Here is a 10789-nt window from a genome sequence, read left to right as displayed (position 1 = left end):
GCTTTATGTTTCTCACCTCAACTTTTATCCAAAAGCAAAAGAATATGAGGAGAGAATGTTAGACTTAGTTGTCAAGCATTCATGCGCCTACCTGTTCTCCTCCAAATCCCGGTCATCAGTTCAAGATTCTTTTCATAAGCCTTTACCTTTAACTTTAAATCAGAGTTTTTCTCCATATTGGTACCTGGTACCACCGGCACATCTCCTGTACTGTAAGAAGACAAATAGTGTGGCTGGACTGATTTCCACTGACACATGCACTAATGTTGTAAAAGCCCTTCTTGAATTGAGAGTAACTTCATCATTCACAGATAATGCTAAAATCACTAAGGGAAAACAGTGATTCCATTAAAAAAGGCTGATATCACCTCACCTCTACAACTAGCATAAATTGATAGTTATTTTATATGTTTAACACCAAAATGTAAGATTGTTGTCCACAACACCAAATGGTCAGATTCTTAACCTGGCCCTGATGCTCACTGTTACTCCTTGAGAAAGACTCTCTACTCTTGTCCCCCAAAACATCTGTGTATTAAGGAGATTTCTGCTAGTCTATGCATGCCAAAGATGCACTGCACCATTACAAATTGAAAGGATAGCTTGATTTTTCCATCCAAACCCTTTAGTATGTACTGCCATCTATTACAGTAGACCATTCTCTATGTTGTGTACAGTGTGGCTGATAAGCTAATGCTGGAACGAACACTCCAACTGTACTTGTCATTTTGGACCATAAATTAATCATTCTAAATATATGATCTATACTTATCCTCAGGGAGGGGGAGGGGCAATACTAAGAATTCTACCACCCGGTGTGGTTTAGGGAAAAAGTTCCAACGATGGCAATCAAAACAATGCGCGAGTTTACAGTGTTTTATTTATGTGAAAAAAAAATAAATGGGGCACAAATTACATAAGAGAAACTTGCTGAGAGAGAACATTTTCTAAACTCCTCTGATGGTCCACAGAATGTGGAACGTGCAGACATCCAGCCTAGATTTAGTAGGGTTCAAGGGTCCATAGCGTGGATAATGAGAACGTGCACAGAGGAAAACAGAAGCTGTGCCGTACCAAAGAAGCAGAGCGACTACACACATGACTGGAATACAGCTCAGCAAGGCAAAACTGGCGAGTGCTTAGGAAGAGATTATTACAGCTTGAGTTAGAGGAGATAACGCTGCCTAACCAGGATCAGTACTCTCTCCTCTCCATCTTGCAAAACTGTCTCTCATTCTTTGATGCACTTTTGGCTCTTCTGATTTTTTTCCATCTCTTCTTACGATGGTAAAAATCTGTTGGAAACATTAATATTTGGGTCATAGTCTGGTTGTGCTCTGCTGTGGCATCTGGAAAAGGAGCAGATGCATTATGAGCAGTTTAAAACCTATAATTAAGTTCATTTTAATGATAAATACCAATCCTACATATTCTCAGTAGTTTCCCATGCTATCCAATAAAAACATAATATGAGGCATCTATGTAATTTAAAGTCTCTAACAAGATAGCACTTGTTAAAACAGTAAAAGGACACAGAATTTATTTTAATGACATTTCATATTTTGACCCAATATACTTAAAATGGGTCATTTTATTTGATGATGACAAAGATCCTACAGAAAAATGTGGGTTTTTTTACTTGTGCCACTAGGCCCACCCAACAACCTCATGGGCACAGGCAGGCAGGCAGCGCATGTATTGAATAACGTAAGAATGAAGAAAACAGTAGAGACACAGTGCAAAGAAAAATGTCTGTGGGGAATGGAGGGGTTAGTGCAAGTAATTACTGAAAGCAATGAGTACAATGGCCATATCCAGGTGTTTGCAAAGAGCTCCACTGAGAATGCCAAGAAGGAGCAGGTACAACAGGGTGTAAGGTCAACAAAATAAAAATGAGAGCTGAAAAGATGGTTCAGTGGATAAAGTGCTTGTCCTATAAGCATATGGATCTATGTTTGACTCTCGATGTCAAAGTTACGGGTACTTAGCTAGAAGTCCCTGGGGCCCTATGGACAGATGAGACACAGTGATGGGACAATCCCCAGATTCTCAGAGGCCAACTGTCACAGAGTATGTAATCAAAAAAGACCAAAGCCAAGGCATCCCTGCAACCTCCACATATGCACTGTGGCATGTGTGCACCTACACACACACACACACACACACACACACACACACATCCATGTATACCCACAGAAACTTGATATATAAATAAAATAATGCTCTCTATGATGTGAAGATTTTAATTTTAGAATAAAATGAATTTACTTATATCCCTTCTAAGTATTAAGTCAAAATATAAATCAAAACATAATTTTCAAAACTTCTAGCAATTGTCATATTGTTCAAATATTATGACAAGATAAGAAAGCATGTTACTGCAAGCTGAAAGAAAGTGGTTGACAACACTTAGGCACTTCTGTGACAATTGAAGAGCCTAAGATTCAGAATGACAAGTGGAGAGCTTTACTCAGAAACACAGCAACAATGCATTCCTTTATTGGAAAGACTTTCATTAGTATTTGTTGTATAGCTAAAGCTTTTTTTAGCTCCTGGGACAAGCAGAAACAAAATTTAAAAGTCTATGCTCCCCTTCCTAGGGCAAATATTCTTGGTTAGATACACACATTCATTTGTTAAATGTCTTTTATAGGAATTTCCTTCTTCCTTCCACAGTCAATGTGGTCTATACTTTACTATTATAAGGAAACATATTCAAGAAATCCAGAAGATATTTTACCTATCTCTGAATCTACCTCAGTCCACGACAGAATGCTGCAGGAATTATTTAATGGTAATTTAAAGTAGAATAAATTTGAATTGCTTCAATTTGAGATTAATTGAATTGATGAAAATCCTAGCTCATCACAAGGCCTCTCTACCCAATGTTAATACAAAATAGCATTATAAGGAAAACTATTAACAAATATCTGTGATAAGCACCATGCAAGTATTCTCAAAAAAATATTAACAAGTCAAATATAGTAATATGTCAAAAGAACTATATTACACTCCTAAGTAAAAGTTATCATAGGAATATCATAGCTTTTTAATCTGTTATAACCATTAATATAAGTGATCATATGAACACAATTAGGGAAGAAAGTTTATAGAATTTTGTCAATTGGCTTAAATTTTCTATATTTTAACTTTTATCGCTATTTTGAAAACATTTAGCAAGCAAAAAGTAAACAGAAACTGTCTTGCCCTGATGAGTATAGCACCTAACAAGGTAAAATACAGTGACAAGGGGTTGTCAAAGGGCACAGGAGCCTATTGAAGCACCCCCTAGGGTACCAAAAAATGGAACAAAAATGACAAAACAATGGTGCATCATTGGATTATAACCCAGAGGATAAAATAAATATGTATAGGTACATCCTAATACATATAATTGAGTCAGGTAATAAGGAGAAGTGATATAAAGCTCTCACACAGTACAATTCCAAATATAATTTAGATATGCTGCCCTCAGGGAGGGTTAGTCTATATCTCCGATTCACAAAGTAATTTTCTTCCAAAATATACAATATGGAAAAGAAATGGGAGCGTAAAAAGAACAATAGATAAATTGCAAATTCTATGACAGTCAATTGGCCAAAACCAACATTTATAAACTGTGTGATTTTCATAGGATCTGGATAGTCTGCAATAAAAAAATGACATTTTACCTCTGTGATCACCTTTTCAAAGACTATCCTTCCAATCTAATAGCATAAAAAACATAACATTACAATGGATGGAGAGGAATATCCTACAATATATGTAACTGGCACTGTTCAAACCCATTAAGGTGAACAAAAATGGGAAATGTGAGAAATCAAAAATAAGAAGAGGCTAAGGAAACATGCCTATAGAACAAAAAAGTGTCATTGGGCCAAAACTAAGGAAGTATGAACAAATGATGAAATGGAGTCAATTATATATATACATTTAATATACATATATATATCAACATCAGTTCTTTAATTACAACAAATGAATCATTACCTATTGTGTGCTTCATCTACCTATAAGTCTAAGACTAACATAAAGGATAAATTTTACTAATAAAAACTAATGTAACAAATTAACAAATCAATACTTTAATATGAGATAATTTTGGAACCAACATACTTGTTAAGCTGGATGTCACCCAAATTGCAGTGTTGTTCCATGAAGTTTGGAAAGGTTGATCACAATTCTTTATTATGAAAACTAGATTATGTACAATATGGTGTCAATTCCTACGAGGATATAACATACTGAAATCACCTCCCTAAACTCCACACTCAGTCCAGAAACTGCCCTTTTTACCCATTCACAGCTAATTTAGAAAGATTTCCCCCACATTCACGGTCTCCGTCTCCTTATTTTCCACTTATTGTTTAGTACGCAATTATCTGGCACATGCTCCACTTCACTTCCAAAGTCAGTAACGATTATCTGTTGGCTGGAACAAGAGGCACTCAGCCATTATCAGACTTTAGTTCTTGGAATCACTGGACACAAGGTCTAGTTCTTCCTTTTCAAAACATCCCCTTTTTTTCCTTTAAATTCAATACATTTCATTCTCCTGGTTTTACTCTCACCTATCCTGTCCATAAAATTCAGTTCAGCAATTTATGTTTTATTCTGCATTCTTCAATGTGTGATTACTTATAGCTCTCGTGGCTTTAGTAAATACTATATGCTGCTGTCTTTCTTAACTTCTGTCTCTAACATAGAGGTCCTTCCTAATCTTAAGAAAATATTAACATCCAGCTTACACTGATATTTCCATTCTTCAGCATCATTGCATATAAAAACCAGCAAATTCAAGAACACCCTTACTTTCTTTCAAACTCCTAGCCTTCTGTTGTGACCAGTCTACAGTACAGACTTCTAATCCAGCTACTTAAGCGGGTAGGGCAGAATGAGGGAAAACTCAAGAGCAACATGGATGAAGGGTGAGGTCAAGGTTACCTAGGAGCTCAAAAGACTGGCTCAAAACAGGCGTGGTGGCACATGCCTTTAATCCCAGCACTTAGGAGGCAGAGGCAGGCAGATCACTGTGAGTTCGAGGCCAACTTGGTCGACAAAGTGAGTCCCGGAGAGCCAAGGCTACACAGAGAAACCCTGTCTCAAAAAACCAAAACCAAACAATGTAAAACTTAAGCCAGCAAGATGGCTGAGCTCATAAAAACTCCACTGGTATTCCTAATGAGTAGAGTTTGAGTTCCAGAGAAAATTAGTTCCAAAAATTGTCCTGTGACCCCCATAGTTACACCTCATCACTGTTTTACACATATACACAGACATGAAAACAATACAAACTAATAAAAAATATTGATTAAGGTATTTGTTTACTTTACATCCCAATCACAGTTTCCCCTCCCTCCTCTCGTCCCAGGTCCTTCCTCTCACCTCTCCTTCCTCCCCACTCCTCCTCCTTTTCTCCTCACACAAGGTGAGGCCTCCTAGAGACATCAACCAGCACTGGCATATCAAGTTGCACTAGGACTAGGTACATCTTCTCCTACAGAGGGTAGACAAGGCAGCCCAGTTCAGGGAAAGGGATCCAAAGGCAGGCAATGTAGTCAGACCTAGCTGTACAACTGTTACATATGTGCAGAGGTCTAGGTCCATCCCATGCATGCACTCTGCTTAGCAGTTCACATGGCATATACCCCAAAAGACGCTCCACCACACCACAAGAACATTTGCTCAACTATGTTCATGGCAGCTTTATTCGTAACAGCCAGAAACTGGAAACAGCCTAAATGTCCCTCAACCAAAGAATGCATAAAGAAAATCTGGTAAGCAAGAAAAAAAATGTTTAAATAAGATTAAAAAGTAAAATGGACGTTGGGTCAATATGCGCAATGGAGGTAAAACTATTTGGGCCTAGCATATGCATAGCCATAAATTTAATCTTCAGTGGGAATATAAGAAAGAATCCTGTATCTTCATTTTTCTGAGTTATGCTTCAAAATGCAATGAAATTCCAGTTTTAAAAATTACCACACACACACACACACACACACACACACACACACACACACACACAGCTAAGAACAGGGAGATGGTTCAGTGAGTCAAAAGATTACTATGCAAGTATGAAGATCTGTGTTCAGGTCCTCAGCATGCACCAAAAAGCTAGTGGTAAACCCAGTGCTGGTGACCTGGGCCAGAGACAGGAGCATCCCACGAGATCACTGGCCTGCCAGTCCAGCCATTTTGTGACCTCCAGGTCCAGTGAAAGATCCTATCTCAAATAGTGTAGATGATAATAAAGACACTCAACGTTGACCTCTGGCCTCCAGACACGCACATATCCATACATGCACACAAATAAAGAGTATCAGAGAGAACTCCATGCCAAAACAACTCCCTACAGTCGCAATTAAAGTAACAGAAATCTTTCCTTTGTTTCTCTAAAGCCCCCTCTTATTATTCATTAGTGACTTTGTTGTTGTTGTTGTTGTTGTTTTGTTAGGGTTTTTTGTTGTTGTTGTTGTTGGTTGGTTGTTTTTTCGAGACAGAGTCTCTCTGTGTAGCCTTGGCTGTCCTGTACTCACTTTGTTGACCAGGCTGGCCTCGAACTCACAGTGATCTACCTGCCTCTGCCTCCGGAGTGCTGGGATTAAAGGTGTGAGCCACCACACCCAGCTCAGAGACATTTTTTAGTTGAGAGCATTTTCAAAAAAAAAAAAAATTGAATGGCTGTCCACTCATCAGTTTTGAAGCTGTATTTCTTCAGCTACCTTCACTGATGTCAGCTGGATGATCTACAAAGTGCACGTGGGATGAACTGTCTAGCCAAACACAGATGTGTGAACTCATTTACTCTCTAGATGCAACGTATGCTCCTACAAGCTGCCCCTTTGTCTCTAATGCTGAGACTTGACCTGCCATGTGCAATGAGTCCAGGAGTATGGCTTGTTGTCCCCACGTTCACCAGTAAAAAACAAAGACATGCATTTGTAGTTCTAGAAAGTACTAGTGTGGAGAATGGATAAGTCATCTACAAAGAAACGTCTGTTAATCTTTAGCTCACATTGTACATGCCTAGGTTGATAAATGCATCATATATATCATGTATAATTTATGCATATTTGTATGAAGCAGCAATAAAAGAAAAGAGGTCACAAAATTTTTAAAGTACAAATTGGGATACATGGAGGGGTTTGGAAGATAAATGGAAAAGAAATAAATGAAGTTATTATACTATAAGTTCAAGAATAAACAAATGTAAAACATAAATATTTATATTTATATATTCAGTAAAGAAAATGTAATATCTAATGGAAGATCCATACCTCCAGAATGGCCACTTGAACTGTACAGAAGTCCATTGAGATATAAAGGGTTTGAGTCTGGTTAATTTCAGTGTGTAATTTTTTTTATATTATTAAGTTTTTTGTAATAGAGCTTATTTAATATTTTAAATGAAAAGGATGGGTCAAAACATGCCAGGCCACCCAAGACCCACCCCACAGGAGAGAACTAACTGCTGACACTATTAATGATACTCTGCTACACCTGCAGACAGACAGAAACCTAGCAGAGTTGGCCTCTCAGAGGCTCCACCCAGCAGCGCCTCAGAAAGAGACCCTGAGACTCACAAGCTAAACGTTGGGCAATATGGAGGGAGTCTTGTGAAAAAGTGGGCGGAAGGAGAAACAGACCTGGAGGTGACAGGAGAAGACCAACAAAGCCAGCTAACCAGGGTCCAGATAGGCTTGCGGAAACTGAACCAGCAAACAAGGCTATGCACGGACCGGACCTAGGGCCCCTACAAAGATGTAGCCAGAGGGCAGCTCAGGCTCTGTGTGGGTCTTCTAGTAAGGGGAGCAGGGGCTGTCTCTGACATGGACTCTCTTGCCAGCTTTTGATCGCTTCCCCCTGATGGGACTGCCTTGCCAGGCCACAGGGAAAGAGGACACTCTGAGTCCTGATGCAATGTAACGGGCTGGGGTGGATGGGAAGGGAACCTCTCCTTTTCTGAGAAACAGGGGATCAGGGATGGAGAGAGAGGGTGGGACTAGGAGGGGAGGAGGGATGGGGATATGACCATGATACAAAGTGAATAAATAAATTAATATAAAAACCAATTTCATCATGGAATGGCCATGAACCTGTAATTACAAGGATCAGAATGAAGTAAATTGAATAAACCGCCTCTCAGACAAGGGGAGGCTTATCTACATTTTACCCACAATGCACAGCGGCGAACTCTTAATTTCTGAACAACGTGAGATACTTTGCCATTACTTTTTTACTACTGTCTTTTAAATTTTCCTTCTTGGGTTTCTATTTTGTATGCACTTTGTTTCATTTATTTCTGCATATTAATGACTTTTAATCCATAGAGTTGTTGTTAAAAATAATGCTAATAACAAGCTAATAATATTAAGTTAGATAATGACCTTTTTCCTTTGCATAAATGTCCTCTGAGTTTGTGTGTGCCATCAACATGTAGACTAGCATTAGAATAAACTCCTTTCTGCCTCAGGAACTAGAGCTGAGCTGTGACATTCTTGAAGTATTAAACATATACTTGAATTTTCATGAAGAATCAAATACCAATTACAGTAAAGTAATGTAGACACTTAAAATCTAAAGGTCTAATGCAGTGGGTAATTTGGACTTCAAAATTCATGGAAATAGTGATTTCCTAGACATCTGTAACAACGAGCTCCCCTTGGCTCCTGTGCCCATCAGAACAAACAACAGATGCAAATTTCATGAGGAAATTTCCATGTTGTAGTTGCACTTGTTTGCTCTTTAAAGACCAATAAGTAGCATGATGTAAATTCCATACCTGGGAACATAGGTGTTTAAACACTAACTGTCTCATCTTTCTAAGGATGTAAAACTGGCTTATTCGTGTCTTGAAATTCATGAAGAATAAGTTTGAGCTGGTGAGATGGCTCAGAAGGTAAAGACACTTTTTGTCTATCCTTTCCCATTGGCTGCTGCTGCTTCCTCCTCCTCCTCCTCCTCCTCCTCCTCCTACTTCTTGTCCTCTTTCTCCTTTTTCTTCTCCTTCTTCCCCCCTCCTCCTCCTTCCTCTTCTTCTTCCTCCTCATCAACCTCCTTCCTCTTCCTCTTTTTCTTCTTTGTCCTATTTGACTAGCTAAACCTTTGAGCACTGTACCGAAAAAAGGTGGAGAGAGCAATGTTCTCCATTGTTCCTTATTTAGTATAATGTTGACTCTCAGTTTATTACCTACAGCATTTATTATGTTGATTGTGCTGGCTAGCCTTGTGTCAACTTTACACAAGCTAGATTCATTTGAGAAGGAAATGCAACTGACAAAACAAACAAATAAACAAACAAAAAACACCCTCCCATCAGACTGAACATGGGATAAGTCTGTGGTGCATTTTCTTGATGACTGATATAAGCATCACCCCTCCACGGCCTCTGCATCAGCTCCTGCCTCCTGCTTGCTTCTGTTTTTGAGTTCTTGCCCTGATTTCCCTCAGTAGGGACTGTGATATGAACCTATGAGCTAAAATGAACCCTTTCTTCTCTAAGTTGCTCTTAGTAGTACTATTTTTTATCTCTAACTTTTAATGGCATTCTTTACATGAGTAGAAAAGTTGGTTTTACCATATGTTATGATGAACATAATGTAACAAACCTATAGTAATCAAACCAATCGGATATCAACATATAATAAAAGTCTCACAGGCTCATGGAACAGAACTTATTTGGCATACATGAATAATTTTGGCAAGGGTGTGGATGGTGTACACATGAGAAAGGGGAGATGGTCATAAATGAACTACAAAAATCAAATTTTCTCACACACACACACACACACACACACAAGAATATTGCAATCTTATTCCTTCTTGAGGTCAAGGAAGAAAGGATATGTCCCTGAGTTTGAGGTTCCTCAAATCTGCCACTGTTACTGGATTTGTGGTCTCCTTCCATGTCCAACAAACACTAGTGGTTAAGTTATTCGGTCCTTTAACCTTTTCTGAGGGGCTCCTCCATAGCTAATCTTCATTTGTAAGAGACTTCTTTGCACTTACACAGAAAAGCCAGCTAAGTCTCAAGGTTATTCACTTAATTACACCTACCTAAGCCATTTTTCCATGTAATGTGACATACCAACAGGTTTTAGAAATTAATACACTGACGTTTTTGCAGGGTTTACGCTTTATTCTACCTACAGATTAAATCCTTTTATTCGCATATAAACAAAATATTTTTATAATATTTTTATATTTTACATATATGTTTTTATTATTACACATATATAAAATAAACTACATACAGCAAGAAGAATCATGAAACAATCACAGATTATATTGTTACATTCATAATGTTTTGGCTATTTGCATTTGGCAACCTTGATGAAAACTTCTTTCCTGTCTTGGTGTGTCTAAAATTCTGAATGAAAATCAAAATCTATCATAATATTTTAACTCAGCAATAGAAACTGTAACTAAGACATTGATGCTGTTTCTGTTCCTATTTTCTTCAGGTCTTTTATGATGAAGGCATGGAGAGCTTATCAGCTACCTTTTTTCCATCAATTGGGATAATGTTTCATTTCTGTCTTTTAAGTTCATGTTGAAGTGACTTCCAAACATAAAATTATTTTCTTGCTAAATCATAAGTGTAATTTTACAACTATTATGAATCATAATGTAAGTATCTGAAATGCAGTTCCAAAGAGCCACAACCTACAAGTTGAGAACCTCCAATTTACACTAATTTTTTCCTAAAGTCTTTTTTGGCATATACATTTATATTATTATACATAAATTAAAAATGCATACAGCAAGAAGAATCACGAAGCACTCA

At 37.9% G+C, this 10789-nt stretch overlaps 1 long non-coding RNA gene across 1 annotated transcript in view; it reads right to left on the bottom strand.

The window, feature by feature from the left end:
• Positions 1-861: 861 nt before the first annotated feature.
• Positions 862-10789, bottom strand: part of LOC311608781 — a 163516-nt gene continuing 153588 nt past the window's right edge. The window contains exon 5 of the long non-coding RNA XR_014783158.1: positions 862-1349. This is a non-coding gene — a long non-coding RNA (uncharacterized lncRNA). The remainder of the gene's footprint in view (positions 1350-10789) is intronic.

This window comes from Acomys minous (assembly GCF_964271855.1).
Source record: "Acomys minous genome assembly, chromosome: 11".
NCBI classification, from domain to species: domain Eukaryota; kingdom Metazoa; phylum Chordata; class Mammalia; order Rodentia; family Muridae; genus Acomys; species Acomys minous.
Note: the sequence above shows the minus strand (reverse complement) of the source record. Positions and strands in the feature narration are given on the sequence as shown.